Source organism: Ovis aries, chromosome 25 (genome assembly GCF_016772045.2).
Source record: "Ovis aries strain OAR_USU_Benz2616 breed Rambouillet chromosome 25, ARS-UI_Ramb_v3.0, whole genome shotgun sequence".
Lineage (NCBI taxonomy): Eukaryota > Metazoa > Chordata > Mammalia > Artiodactyla > Bovidae > Ovis > Ovis aries.
The window spans coordinates 40,449,153-40,465,561 of record NC_056078.1 but is presented as its reverse complement, the minus strand read 5'-3'; the positions used below and the strand labels follow the sequence as shown (position 1 = coordinate 40,465,561).

General features: G+C 39.4%; 1 protein-coding gene across 4 annotated transcripts in view; it reads right to left on the bottom strand.

Moving 5' to 3' along the window:
- BMPR1A (bone morphogenetic protein receptor type 1A) overlaps positions 1-16,409 on the bottom strand; it is a 145,178-nt gene that overhangs the window by 112,559 nt on the left and 16,210 nt on the right. For 2 of the 4 annotated variants that reach the window (XM_060406336.1, XM_060406337.1), the window contains exon 1: positions 1-16,409. This exon is cut by the window's left edge. The exons of the other annotated variants lie outside the window; for them this stretch is intronic. The gene's annotated coding sequence lies outside the window, so the exon portion shown is untranslated. 4 annotated transcript variants of the gene reach the window in all.

Sequence of the window (16,409 nt, the reverse complement as noted above, 5' to 3'; positions counted from 1 at the left end):
GCCCGCCTCAGAAGGAGAAAAGGGAAAACACCCAAATACATGCAATAAGAAATGAAAGCGGAAAAGTAGCAACCAACACAAAGATATAACACAGAAACACAAAAAACCGTAAGAGAATATTATGAACAGTTATACGCCAATAAATCGGACAACGCAGAAGAAAATGGACACATTTCTAGAAACATACAGCCTGCCAAAACTGAACCAAGATGAAACAGATTACTGGAACAGACCAATCACTAGAAGTGAAACAGAATCTGTAATAAAAATTAATAAATAAAATTTTTTTTAAAAAATCTTCCTTCAAACAAACATTCAGAATGGCCTTATTGGGGGATTTGACTAAATGTACAAAGAACTACACCTATCTTTCTCATACTGTACCAAAAAACTCACGAGGAGGGAACCCTCACAAATTCATTTTATGAAGCCACCATCACTGATACCAAAACCACACAAAAACACTACCAAGAAAAAAAAAAACTACAGGCCAGTATCTTTGATGAATGTAGGTACAAAAATCCTCAGCAAAATATTAACAAACCAAACCCAGCAATGCATAAAAAGGATCATACACCATTATCAGGCTCTATTCATTCCGAGTCATAAGGATGGTTCAGCATACATAAATCAACTACTATGACACAACAGGTCAACAAAAGGGAAGGCAAGAACCACACGGGCGTCCCAACAGGTGCAGAAAAACGTGACAAAATTCAACACCCACTCTTGATAGACATTCTCACCAAAGAGGGCACAGATGGAACATGTCTCAACATCATAAAACCCATTTACAACAAACCCACAGCCTACATAACATTCAAAGGTGAAAAGCTGAAAGCCTTCCAGCTAAATTCAGGAACAAGACAAGGATGTTCACTCTCACCACTTCTATTCAACACAGTATCAACAGTCCTCATCACAGCAATCCCACAAGAAAAGGAAATTAAAGGTATCCAAATTGGAAGGGAAGAGGTAAAACAGTCACCCTTTGCAGAGGACTTGATATTCCATATATGGAACCTGACAGCCTCAATGCAAAAACCATTAGAAAAAGGAAGCCAGCAGAGCAGCAGGGTGCAAGATGAACCTACGGAAATCCTTACACCAACAATAACACATCAGAAAGAGAAAATGAAAAAACGTCATTTAAAATCATTTAAAAAATAAACACATAGGGATAAACTTATTAGTCAAGGAGGTAAAGATCTATATGCTGAAAACTATAGAACGCTGATAAAGGAAACTGAAGATAATTTAAAGAGATGGAAAGACATCCAATGCTCTTAAGAGTGGAAGAGTTAACACTGTCAAAATATACAAACTATCCAAAGCAATCCACAGAGTCAATGTAATCCTTATGAAAATACACATGACATGTTTCATAGAACTAAAACAAAAAAATCCTAAAACTATATGGAACCACAAAAGACTCAGAATTGCCAAAACTATCCTGAGAAAGAACAAAGCTGGAAGTATAACCCTTCCAGACTTCAGACAATATTACAAAGCTACAATAATCAAAACAGCAAAACACTGGCACAAAAAAAGACATAGAGAACACTGGAACAGAACAGAGAGCCCAGAAATAAAGCAACATCTGTCGTCAATCTACAACAGAGGATGCAAGAATATACACTGCAGCAAAGATGGCCTCTTCAACAAGCTGCATGGGCCAAGCTGGACAACTACACGTGAATCAGTGAAATGAAAACACTCCCTCACAATGTGTACAAAACTGAACTCAAAATGGTTTCAAAACCTAAATATAAGAATGCATGCATGCTAAGTCACTTCAGCTGTGTCCAATTCTTTGCGACCCCATGGACTGTAGCCTGCCAGGCACCTCCGTCCATGGAATTTTCCAGGCAAGAGTGCTGGAGTGGGTTGCCATTCCCTCTTCCAGGGGTCTTCTCAACCTAGGGATCAAACCCATGTCTGTTACGCCTGCTGCATTGGCAGGCGGGTTCTTCACCACCAGTGCCACCGAGGAAACCCAAGCATAAGAAAGGACGCCAGAGAAGCCCTACAAGAGAACCCAGGGAGAACATTCTCGGCCATAAACTGTAGCCGCATTTTCTTACATCAGCCTCCCACGGCAAAAGACAGAAAAGCAAAAATAGATAAATGGGACCCAATCAAGTTTAGGGGCTTTGGCAAACCAAAGTAAAACACCAACAAAATACAAAGACCTATGGAATGAGAGAAGATATTTGTAAATGATGTAACCGACAAGGGGTTATCATCCAAAATAAACAAATGGCTCACAGAACTCGGTATAAAAATAATTAAAGAATGGGCAGCAGACCTAAACAGTGAAGTGAAAAGTGGCTCAGTCATGCCTGACTCTTTGTGACCCCGTGGACTGCAGCCTGCCAGGCTCCTCTCTCCGTGGAATTCTCCAGGCCAGAATACCGGAGTGGGCAGCCATTCCCTTCTCCAGGGGATCTTCCCAACCCAGGGATCAAACGCAGGTTACAGACATTTCTTCAAAGAAGACATACAGATGGTCAAAAAATGCTCAACATTGCTAACCACCAGAGAAATGCAAATCAAAACCACAACGAGGTATCACCTCACACCAGTCAAAATGGCTATCGTCAAAAAGCCTATAAATAATAAATGCTAGAGAGGGTGTGGAGAAAAGGGAACCTGCTTAGACTGTCGGTGGGAATGTAAATTTGTGCACCACTATAGAAAACAATGTGGAAGCTTCTCAAAAAATTAAACACAGAACTATTTTATGACCCAGTTATCCCACTTCTGGGTATATATTCAAAAGAATTGGAAAAAGGACTTTGAAGAGATATTTGCACAATCGTGTTCATTACAGCATTATTCACAACAACCAAGAAGTGGATGCAATCAAAATGTCCACCAACAGGCGAGTGGATAAAGAAAATATGATACATAAACACAATGGAATATTATACAACCTTTCAAAATAAGGAAATCCTGTTATATGCTATAAACACGAATGAACCATGAGGACATTCAGTTCAGTTCGGTCACTCAGTCGTGTCCGACTCTTTGCAACCCCATGAATCGCAGCACACCAGGCCTCCCTGTCCATCACCAACTCCCGGAGTTCACTCAAACTCATGTCCATCTAGTCGGTGATGCCATCCAGTCATCTTATCCTCTGTCGTCCCCTTCTTCTCCTGCCCCCAAACCCTCCCAGCATCAGGGTCTTTTCCAATGAGTCAGTTCTTTGCATGAGGTGGCCAAAGTACTAGAATTTCAGCTTCACCATCAGTCCTTCCAAAGAACACCCAGGACTGATCTCCTTTAGAATGGACTGGTTGGACTTCCTTGCAGTCCAAAGGACTCTCAAGAGTCTTCTCCAATACCACAGTTATGCTAAGTTAAATAAGTTAATCACAAAAAGACAAATACTATGTGATTTTAGTGACATATGGAATCTAAACTAATCAAGCTCATAGAAGAAGGCAGAATGGTGGTTGCCAGGGCTGGGGTGAGGAGCAAATAGGACACTGTTGTTCAATGGGCAGAGTTTTAGCCAAGCAAGATGAAAAAAGTTCTAGTATAACAATGTACGTATAATTAACAATACTGTACTGTACACTGAATATGTTTTTTTTTTTACAACAATAACAAAAAGTTAAGAGTGGGCACAATTGGATTTATCTAACAGTGAAGTGAAGTCGCTCAGTCGTGTCTGACTCTTTGTGACCCCATAGACTGTATGTAGCCTACCAGGCTCCTCTGTCCATGGGATTTTCCAGGCAAGAGTACTGGGGTGGGTTGCTATTTCCTTCTCCAGAGGATCTTCCCCACCCAGGGATCGAACCTGGGTCTCCCGCAGTGTAGGCAGACACTTTACCGTCTGAACCACCAGGGAAGTATCTAGCAGTAGAGTTTCTCAACTAAGAAATGTAGCAAGGGCAAAGGTGCTGAGTATTTGCAACTGAAAAATTATGACTGACCACAGAATTTAAAATGAATAAGGAAATGGAATGGCACATAAGGAGACTGTGGTGAGAAATGATAAAAAAACCAAAAGGGTCAATGGGGTGTAGGCCCCAGTAAGGTAAAAGGATAGCTTATACCTAAAGACATGAACTGGAAAGGTGAGAGAAGTGGTCATCAGAGAGTTCAGTACCTGCAGTTGAACTTACAGAGGAGGGTTTCAGCTACTATAATTAAAAGCACATTATTACTGAATAACAGATCTGAGTTATGACCACAGGTGGCTGGAGTGGAAGACACAGGAAGAGGTCAATAAACTAAGAGGCCAGGAAGGGAGTCACAGAATCACCCATCTAGATGTTGAGATCAGCAAGAACAGAATAAAGTAGTATTGGAGGCAGCAAAACAAGATAAAATCTTCCCAGAGTAAAGGGGGAGTAATGCCAGCAAAAGCCCGTCTAGTCAAGGCTATGCTTTTTCCAGTCGTCACGTATGGATGTGAAAGTTGGACTATAAAAAAAAAAAGGCTGAGCACCAAAGAATTGATGCTTTTGAACTGTGGTGTTGGAGAGGACTCTTGAGAGTCCCTTGGACTGCAAGGAGATCCAACCAGTCCATCCTAAAGGAGATCAGTCCTGAATATTCATTGGAAGGACTGATGCTGAAGTTGAAACTCCAATACTCTGGCCACCTGATACAAAGAACTGACTCATCTGAAAAGACCCTGATGCTCAGAAAGATTGAAGGTGGGAGGAGAAGGGGATGACAGAGGATGAAATGGCTGGATGGCATCACCAACTCAATGGACATGAGTCTGAGTAAACGCCGGGAGTTGGTGACGGACAGCGAGGCCCGGCATGCTGTAGTCCATGTGGTCGCAAAGAATTGGACGTGACTGAGCGACTGAACTGAACTGAAGCCACGGTTCAATGGAAAATGGCCAGGAGCAGTAGTAGTAGGTGGTGTTACCTGATGAGACAACTTAAAACCATCTCTTTTGTTTGCTCCCAAATAAGGCAAGAGGGAGAATGGTGCAGAAGTAGCAAAGAGGGGCAAGGAGGATAACTCATCTCCAGGACCAAAGGAGAGGTGGTCTGCAGGAGAATCAGTATCCTCTGGTGTGAACCAAGTTTCATTTGCAAGAGTTCTTAATCAGAGGCCCATAACTCACAAAATTCAGGAGGTCCATGAACTTAGATGAGAAAAAAATTACATCTTTAGTTTTACTAACCCCTAACTGAAATTTAAACATAATTACTTATAATTATGAGTAGGCAAAGCGCACAATAGTAGCAGCAGTACCTGCAACTTTGTAACCAAAAGAATCAGATATGCTCATCAAATTATACTTTTGCAGATAACTCAGAGTATTATTTATGTTCATTATTATTTTAAAATTAGGGCAGTTATTAAAACTCATTTAATGAGTTAATAAAAGAAAATATATATTACTAAATCTTAAAATTTTTTAATTACTTTAATAGTATTTCAATATAATTGGGTTTCCTCTGTAATCTGGTATATTTTATTTTACACATTTAAAATGTTATTTTACACATTTAAAAACAGGGGGACACAGACTGTCTTGAGAGCCAGAAAGTGAACAGAAAGGTCAGAAAAAGAGGCACCCCAAAAAGGCTTCAGAGATTGAAAAGCAGAGTAAAGGCTCTGTCAAAGAGATTACACTGAGTCTTACAAAGAATAAAGGTCAACATGAGGTTAAAAACGAGAGAGATTCAGAAAATGTTTTGTGAAAAAGGCAAGCTGCAATACAAAATGCATGATACCACCTGTATGAAACATAGGTGGTATCATATATTGATGGAAATGGAAACGTATTTTTGTAAATGCAGAGAAAATTTTAAGATACATAAAGTAGCAAGAGAGAAAAAGAAATTTCACTTTTCTATATAGTTTGAATTGTTTACTACACACATGTATTATATTAAAAAAAGAAAAAGAAACTTATTTGTTTTTAGAGGAATTGCTTTTCTATTTTCTTTACAGTTTCTTTGGTATTCTTGTAGGACACCAGCTAGGCCTCCAGGGAACTCAGTGATACATTCCTGGAAGGAATGTTGTCCAGAAACATTTTTTTTAAAGCAGGGTGAGACGGACATCACAAGGAATAGTTTTAGCTATGTGGGGCTGTCATGAAACAATCAGCCTATGTTATCCCTTCAAACATTTGCCTTTTGGACTGAAGCAAGCAGGAAATTGAAAGCTTCATCTCCTGCAGCTCTCTCTTCGTGATTCAAAGCATGTCTGGAACAGGTAACTGCCAAGCAGGCTAGGACTAACAGGCATTTCTTATCAAAGAAAACAAACACTGATAGCACTTTCAAGTTGACTGCTATTGCTGGCATATAGTGAAGCTGATTTTTTTCATTCAAAATGTATACAGCCACCTTATTGAACTCATTTATTAGTTTTCCAACTTCATCAATTGATTCTCTTGATTTTTCTAGGCAGATTATATGCTTTGCAAAGGGCACATGCAAACAGTACAAGTTCTGACTTTCCCTCTTTCAAATACTTACAGGCATATCTTCGTTTTATTGCATTTTGCAGATACTGTGTTTTCTACAAATTAAAGATCTGCGACAACCCTGTGTCAAGGAAGTTTATTGGTGCCATTTTCCCAACAATATTTTGCTCATTTTGTGACTTGACTCTGTGTCACAAAATTACAAAGTTTTTCATTATTATTTTATCTGTTACAGTGATTTGTGATCTCTGTGGTTACAATTTTAAGTGTTTTGGGGCACCATGAACCATGCCCACACAGACAGCAAACTTACCTGATAAATGTTGTGAGTGTTCTCACTACTCTACAACCAGCCACTTCCCCATCTCTCTGTCTCCTTGGGCTTCCCTATTCCCTGAGACAGGACAGCACTGAAATCAGACAATTAAATGCCATACAGTGGGCTCTAAGTGTTCAAGTGAAAGAAAAGTCACACATCTCTCCCTTTAAATCAAAAGCTAGAAACGATTAAGCTTAGTGAGGGAGGCATGTCAAAAGCCCAAAGTACTAGGCCTCTTGCACCAAACCAAGAATCAAGTCGTGAAATGCAAAGGAAAAGTCCTTGAAGGAAATTAAAAGTGCTGCTCCAATGAACACACACGTTAAGAAAGAAAAACAGCCTTATTGTTAACACGGAGAAAGTTTTAGTGGTCTGAATTAGAAGGTGAAACCAGTCACAACACTCCCTTAAAGCCAAAGCCTAATCCAGTGCAAGGTCCTAACGCTCTTCACTTCTCTTAAGGCTGAGAGATGAGGAAGTTACAGAAAAAACAGGTTGAAAACAAAAGCAGGTTCATGAAGTTTAAGGCAAGAAGCCTGCATTGCAAGTGCAGAGTCTTAACCACTGGACCACCAGGCAAGTACCAAAACTGCCTTATGTTGGAAGAAGATGCCATCTAGGACTTTCATAACTAGAGAGAGAAGTCCATGCCTGACTTCAAAGCTCAGGCTGACTCTCGTTAGAGGCTAATGCAGCTGATGACTTTAAATTGAAGCCAGTGCTCATTTACCATCCCGAAAATCCTCGGGCCTTTAAGAATTGTGCTCCATCTACTCCATCATGCTCCCTACATGAAACAGCAAAGCCTGGGTGACAGTACATCTGTCTACAACATGGTCTTCTGGACGTTTCAACGCCACTGAGGCCAACAGCTCAGGAAAAGATTCCTTCAAAATATTACTGCTCACTGATGTGACAGACAGGGGCTTAATCTCCAAAATATACAAACAGTTCATACAACTCAACAACAACAACAAAAAAACAAGAAACCGAATCGAAAAATGGGCAGAAGACTTCAATACACAATTTTCCAAAGAAGACATATAGATGGCCAGTAGGCACGTGAAATGACACTCAACATCACTAGTTATTAGAGAAATGCAATTCAAAACTACGATGAAGTACCACCTCACACCGGTCAGAATGGCCATCATCAAAAAGTCTACAAATAATAAATGCTGTAGAGGGTATGGAGAAAAGGGAAATCCTTCTACACTGTTGGTGGGAATGTAAGTTGGTGCAGCCACTATGGAAAACAGAATGGAGGTTCCTCAGAAAACGGAAGACAGAATCACCATATGATCCAGCAATCCCACTCCTGGGTATACACCTTGACAAAACTAGAATCCAAAAAGGTGACACGCAACCCTATGTTCAGGGCAGCACTATTCACAATAGCCAGAACATGGAAGCAACCCAAATGTCCATCAACAGATGGATGGATAGAAAAGATGTGATACTTATATACAATGTAAGGATAACTACACAGTACGATGTAGTTGTGTAATTACCTAGTACAGTGGCTGCACCAACTTACATTCCCACCAACAGCGCAGAAGGATTCCCTTTTCTCCATACCCTCTACAGTATTTATTATTTGTAGACTTTTTGATGATGGCCATTCTGACCAGTGTGAGGTGGTACCTCACTGTAGTTTTGAACTGCATTTCTCTAATAACTAGTGATGTTGAGTGTGCTTCCCTGGTGGCTCAGAGGTTAAAGCGTCTGCCTGCAATGCGGGAGACCTAGGTTCGATCCCTCGGCCGGGAAGATCCCCTGGAGAAGGAAATGGCAACTCACTCCAGGATTCTTGCCTGGAGAATCCCATGGACAGAGGAGCCTGGTGGGCTACAGTCCACAGGATCGCAAAGAGTCGGACAAGACTGAGAGACTTCACGTCACTTCACAATGTAACAGTAATTCATACACAATGAATTACTCAGCCAGGAAGAAAGAACAGGATCATGCCATCTGCAGCAATAGGGATGCAACTAGAGATTATCATACTAAGTGAAATAAGTTAGAAAGAGACGGACAAATACTAGATGACTGTCACTTATACATGAAATCTAAAATATGGCATAAACAAACCTACCTACAAAACAGACTCAAAAGACGGAGAAAACTGACCTGTGGCTTCCAAGGGGGAAGAGGTTGGGGGGCGGGGGGAAGGACTGGGAGTCTGGGATTAACAGATGTAAACTGTTATATACCGGATGTGTAAACAACAAGGGCTACTGTATAACGCAGGGAACTGTATTCAATATCCTGTGATAAAACATAATGGAAGACTATTTAACAAACAGTGTCTATGTGTGTACCTGAGTCACTCTGCTGTACAGCAGGAGGAGGCACAACACTCTAAAGCAACCATGCTTCAATTTAAAAAATTAAAATGTAAAAAAAAAAAAAAAATGCTATTGCTCACTGACAATGCACCTGGTTACCCAAGAGCTCTGCTGGAAATGTACACTGAGTTTAATGCTGTTTCCACGCCTGCTAACAAAACATCCATTACTCAGCCTATGGATCAAGGAGTAATTTCACCTTTCAAGTCTTATTACTTAAGAAATACATTTCAGAGGCTTCTCTGGTGGCTCAGTGGTGAAAAATCCACCTGCCGATGTGGGAGGCTCCAGTTCAACCCCTGGTCCAGGAAGATCCCACACACCTCAGAGCAGTTAAGCCCAAGCGTCACAACTACGGAGCCTGTACTCCAGAACCCGTACTAGGTTCTCCTCAACGACAGGCCCCTGCAGTGAGAAGCTTCGCACCAACTAGTGTGGGCCCCACTCTCCACACCTACGGAAAAGCCCTCGCAGCAACGAATACCCAGCAAAGGTAAAAATAATTGTCTTAAAAAACCAGAAACACATTTTGTAAGGCTATAGTTGCCATACACAGTTATTCCACCAATGAATTTGGGTAAACTGAAAACCTTCTGGAAAATATACACCACTTAGATGCCATTAAGAGCATTCATGATTTATGAGAGGAGGTCAAAATATCAACATTAACAGAAGTTTGGAAGAAGCTGATTCCAACCCTCATGAATGACTTTGAAGGGTAGAAGACTTCAACGGAGGAAGTAACCGCAGATGTGGTGGAAACAGCAAGAGAACTGGAATCAGAAGTGGAGCCTGAAGATGGGACTGAATTGCTGTAATCTCACGATAAAAACCAATGAGGATGAACCAAGAAAGTGGTTTCTTGAGATGGAATATACTCCTAGTAAAGATGTGGTGAAAACTATTGAAATAACAAAAGATTTAGAATATTACATACGCTTATTTGATAAAGCAGCAGTAAGGTGTAGGAAGATAGGCTCAAACTTGGAAAGAAGTTCTACTGTGGGTAAATAGCTATCAAACAGTATTGCATGCTACACAGAAACCACTCATGAAAAGAAAAGTCAAACAAGGCCACAAACACCACTGCTGCCTTAAGAAATTGCCACAGACACCCCAACCTTCAGGAATCACCACCCCGATTAGTTAGCAGCCATCAACATTAAGGTGAGACCCTCCACTGGCAAAAAGACTGACTCAACTGAAGTTGCAGATGTCAGTCAACAATTTTTAGCAATAAAGTATCTTTAAGGTACCGATGTTGGTTTTTTTAGACAATGCTATTTCCCGTTAGTAGACTACAGTGTAGTATAACTTTTACCTGCACTGAGAAAACAAAAATTCGTTTGACTTCTTTTATTAAGATATATGACTGACCAGCAACAAGATTATGATACATGCTTTACTGAGGTGGTCTGAAACCAAACCCACAACATCTCCAAGGTATGCTTCTATACTTTTTTTTACACAAAACTCCTCAGGCAGAGATCGCCAGTTAAATGTTTAACAGTAGCAGCAGCAGCAGCAGCAGCAGCAGCATTAAAAATGAGCTCTTAGAGTAACATGGAAATTTACATTACCATATGTAAAATAGATAGCCAATGGGAATTTGCTGTATGGCTCAGGAAACTCAAATAGAGGCTCTGTATCAATCTAGACAGGTGGGATGGGGCAGGAGATGGGAGGGTGGTTCAAAAGGGAGGGGATATATGTATACCTATGGCTGATTCAACCCCACTCCAGTACTCTTGCCTGGAAAATCCCATGGACAGAGGAACCTGGTAGGCTGCAGTCCATGGGGTCACAAAGAGTCAGACACGACTAAGCAACTTCACTTTCACTTTTCACTTTCATGCACTGGAGAAGGAAATGGCAACCCACTCCAGTGTTCTTGCCTGGAGAATCCCAGGGACGGAGGAGCCTGGTGGGCTGCGGTCTATGGGGTCGCACAGAGTCGGACACGACTGAGGGGACGCAGCAGCAGCAGCAGCAGCATAGCTGATTCATGTTGAGGTTTCACAGAAAAAACAACAAAATTCTGTAAAGCAATTATCCTTCAATACAAAAAATAAATTTTAAAAAAATGAGCTCTTAGTATTGTTCTTTTTCTCATGGAAAATACCTTGCCAGTTGTATTTGCTGTACACTTCAGTTAATTTCATCTCTTATCAGGTTAAGGAAGTTTCTTTCTGTTCCTAAACCTAGTCTATCAGAACAGCTTACTGAACTTTATCTAATAGTTTTTTCGTCATCAATTAAGATGATTACACTGTTTTCCTCCTCTGGTTATTAATGTAGTGTTAATGATACAATGTGGCAACTGAACAACAATGATACTAATAGATTTCCTAAGGTGAAGTCACCCTTGAATCTCTGGGACAGTTTGATCCTACAGCTTTAATATACTTTTGGGTTTGATTTCTAGTATTTTATTTGGGATCTTACAATTAGGTGATGAGAAGGGCCTATTGCTTTCTTTTCTTGTGCTATCCTTTTTGCTGTGAGTTAATGCTAGTTTCAAAGAGTATCTTCCTGCATTTTTTCTTTCCTCTGGAAATGATGTATAACAGGAATTATCAGTTACTTTAAAGTTTTATAAAACATCTGGCCCTTTTAAGGATGTATCTTTTTGACAACTTTTTCTATTTCTCCATTAGCTACTGGATTATCAAGCTTTTCCATTTCTTCTGACCATTTCAGTAATTTCTATTTTCCTAGGAAATAATCCATTTCATCCAATTTCTAGGAAATGTGGCATAAAGTTGCACATACTATTCTATCACAAGACTTTTATCTTGGTATTTATAGAGTAGTTTATAGCTTTGTTTTAACGTTTGCTTCCAGTTCGTTTTCTTAATCAGACTTGCCCAGAGTCTGCTAATTTTTTATTTTACACCAGTTGTTTTGGTTTCCATTAACTTATATCTTTATATTTATTATTCCTTCATTCTATTTTATTTGACTTTATTTTGTTGTTTTAAATCAGGTGAACTGAATACTTTGTTCACTCAGTTTTAATCTTTCTTATTTACTGATTTTTAATTTTTATGAATTTCCCATAAAATTTCACATTGCCTTTACTCATATTACATGGTGCTCTCACTGTCATTTACTTCTGAATTGTGTGAGTTCAGCTATGACTGTCTCTTTAAGCTATTTAAAAGCTATGTCTCTTCCTCCCAAACACACACACACACACAAACGCAGGCGTTTTTGTTTCCGATTCATGTCTCTGTTTGCTCTGCTTTTATTCTGGAGGGAGGTCAGGCAGCCTATTGCCAGTCATTCTATGGCACTGTGATCAGAAAACACAACCTGTTTGCTCTTTGCTTTCTGAAAATCTACTGATTATCTTTGTGGCACAAAACAAGTCCACTTTGAGGGACTATTCCATGTATTGGGAAAGCATATATACTCTTAAGAAGTAGACTGAGAAATGGAAACCACTGAATACCAACAGCTATTTTTTCTCTCCAAAACTACACTTTATTTCTTCAACGCATCTGATTCATTCTTCTATGGATAAATTTCTTAATACTTAAGCATTTGAATCCCACCACCCTGACTGGGAGCAAAGCTTCTGTGTCTATTGGCCTAAGCATTCCAGTCGCCAGTGGCCCAAAAGCAAATTCCTAGGCAAAACAATCCAACCAGCCCCACTTGAATTAGAGGTCCATCCTCAATTACTCAACTATGGCCAGGAAAACCAAGATCGTTTTTAAGATTTTTTTTTTTTTTTTTTCGTTTTTAAGATTTTTAAAGCTCACCCACAGCCAGGTCTCCTCTACTCCAGGGACATGGAAGAACTATACTTCTTTATTCCCTTGCAGTTAGGTAAAGCCAAATGACTAGTTCCTACTACTGAAGCTATATAATTGCTGGTTACAAGATCCTCCAATGTTCTCTTCCCTTCCATAGCAACCAAGAAAGCCACTTGGTTATAGAGAAACAGCTACAGATGGTAGAGCCTCTGACAGGTTTCTCTCAACTGCTTATACTTGACCTAACTTGACTGTGGGATGAGAAACAAACTTCACTCTGTCAAGCCACTAAAATCGGAGAATTTTTTTCATTACTGAGCATAATTTAGCCTATTCTGATTAATAGTGTCCTCTTGATCACTACCTCCCATAGCTGCAGGGAGGTCAAGTTCTCTGATATATACTCTATTTATAATAAAATTGACATCTCTAGTACAAATGAAATTTGAAAAAGAGAGTCTTTCTTCTCTACAGTCTCCAAATTTTTTCTAAACATGGCATATATTGTTTCCACAATTAGAGAAAAATACTCTTTAAAGAGCTAATAACAGTTTCAACAGAATGAGCACTTAAGTACTAGAAACAGCAATTATCTGGTCTAGTCCTGACCACTTCTATTCTAGAGAACAGAGAACTAAAAAGCATGTCTTGAATGAGGCTGCTGCTGCTGCTAAGTCGCTTCAGTCGTGTCCAACTCTGTGCGATCCCATAGACGGTAGCCCACCAGGCTCCCCCGTCCCTGGGACTCTCCAGCCAACAACACTGGAGTGGGTTGCCATTTCCTTCTCCAATGCATGAAAGTGAAAAGTGAAAGTGAAGTTGCTTGGTCGTGTCCGACTCTTCGCGACCCATGGACTGCAGCCTACCAGGCTCCTCCGCCATGGGATTTCCCAGGCAAGAACACTGGAGTGGGGTGCCACTGCCTTCTATCCAATGCTATATACCAAACTAAGGATAACCACTCAAGCCTCTGGATTAGTCAGTTAAGGTAACACATTTTAAAATTTATTTCCCCATTAAAAAATATACTTCCTATGATTTTTCCATTCTATTTCCCTACTTTATTCTAATTTTTTAATTCTAATTTTTACATATCTTACCACATTCTCAACCTACATAAGCTTAGGTCCTCTACTAGCCATTCTACTAGGACTCTAAACTTTCCTTTCCTAGCACCAATACCACACTGTCATGGCAAAACTGGGTGGGTTTGCTTTTTTTTTTTTAATGCTAGTCTCCCCCATTAAAGCATAAGCTCCATGAAAGCAGAACTCAGGGCTATCTTCATTCACTACGGTGTAACCAAGTCTGGAGAGTCTTTAGTCTGTGACAGTCGTGCATTATGTACTTTTCAAGTTGATTTATACTTTACAAGTCTTAAAGACTTAGAAATAATTACCAATACTAAGCTGATCATCTCAGAATTGTCTATGCTTCCTCAAAGAGACTTTCTTTCTCCTTAGAAAAGTTAAAGGCTCTATGGAAGGGCCAAGAAAATGAGAGGTTTTCATAAACGGTACTGAAGCCTCCTCTGGAGAAGGAAATGGCAATCCACTCCAGTATTCTTGCCTGGAGAATCCCATGGACGGAGAAGTCCATGGGGTTGCAAAGAGTCGGACACGGCTGAGCGACTTCACCTCACCTGAAGCCTCCTAGAAATCAAGTAAATTAGGACTCAAGCTTTGGGAGGGAAGGGAAGTGAAGTCGCTCAGTCGTGTCTCTTTGCAACCCCATGGACTGTAGCCTACAAGGCTCCTCTGTCCATGGAATTTTCCAGGCATGAGTTCTGGAGTGGGTTGCCATTTCCTTCTCCAGGGGATCTTCATGACCCAGAGATCGAACCCAGGTCTCTGGCATTGTAAGCAGACACTTTACTGTCTGAGCAGGGAGAGTTCAAATGTACTAGTTTAAAAAGTACAACTATTGTGGTCAATCATACCTTTCCTCCTACAAAGGGATAAAAATGTAAACTAAAATTCCTCCCCACAACCCCACCCAATAAAACCTGAGACAGGAAATCTCATTTTAATTTCTTGAGACGGACGCTTAAGTTGTTTATTTGCAGCCTTTCTACTTTTATAATATATATTTCTAAAGCTATAACATTTCCTCCAAGTACAGAATTAACTGTATCCCCAAATTTGAAATGACATGTATTTTAATTATTTTTGAATCCAAAATAACTTTGAATTCTTTTGTAATTTCTTATTTGACCCATGTGTGGTTATTTAAAAACACAGTCTAATTTCAAAGATTTTCTCATTATTTTTTGTTATTGGTTTCTAATTTAATTCCACTATCATCAGAGGACACTGTGAATGATTTCAATCCTTTGATATTTTTTGAGGCTTGCTTTAATGACACAGTGGGTCACACTCTATCCTTATTGGGTGTGATGTTCTCTATTAATTAGGTTATGTATTTTGTTGCAATATCTGACTTTCTGTATCTTTACTAATTTTTTGTTTACTAGTTTGATCAGCAGTCAGTGTGGTTATGGTCCTTAATCTAAAATTTTAGTTAACTTATACAGTGCTTATAGTGGGTCAGATACTAGTTCTAAAATAAAAAATACATACATATATATATATGCTCCATGAAAGCAAAACTATATATATATATATATATATATAAAAATTTACAACCACTCCAGGAAGCAGAAGCCATTATTCCCACTTTACAGATGAGGAAACAGACACAGAGATGTTAGTTTACCAAAATTGCTGATAGGCCAGCTAAGAAGAAGCAGAGCTGGGATTTAAACCCAAGCAGAGTCCATGCTCTTAATACTATATAACACATGATCCTAGGATAAAATGTTTTCCCTCAAGTAGAAAAAAATTCCATTGAAACAATAACCCCCCCTCAAATGGTTAAGAACTATGTTTTTATTAGAAAAAATTAACATACAAATAAATGTTTAAAGGATACAAGTATTACATCCTCCAGCATCAGGGCAAACTATGCAAAAAATATGAACAGAAAAACAAGACTGAGAATTATACCAAATGTCAACAATGGCTATCATGAGACGTTGGAGATGTGATTCCTTCTTGTTCTAGTCTTCCGTGATTTCTAAATCCTTGACTACACATCACTCTTATAGAAAGTAAAAACTAAAGAGCATTCTATAACCACCAACTTGAGTGCTCTGTCTTAATTTTCAAGGGATAAAAATGTCAGCAAGACAAATTCATCAGCGATTAACTGGATGCTAAAAAGTGCTTTGTAAACTATAAAGCCATTCAGATGTTAGTAATTATAAACATTTCAAAACTAAATAAAAGCTTTTTTACGTCTTCCCTTTTCAAATTTCAACTGTTTTTAATTGCCCGATGATTTTAAAAATTAAATGTTTTGTCTAAACAAGTTCATAAGAGTTGATTTTTGAAGGGCAGAACATTAAACTACCACACATCCCTGAATACTAACAAAAACGAAAGCAACCAACAAATTCACAACAGTATCACACTCTTTTAGTGTCACTGAAAATCCCTTGATCTGTAATTTAATAAAATGCTGATTCAGTGCTGACGATATAAATAGGAAACTCAAATTTAACC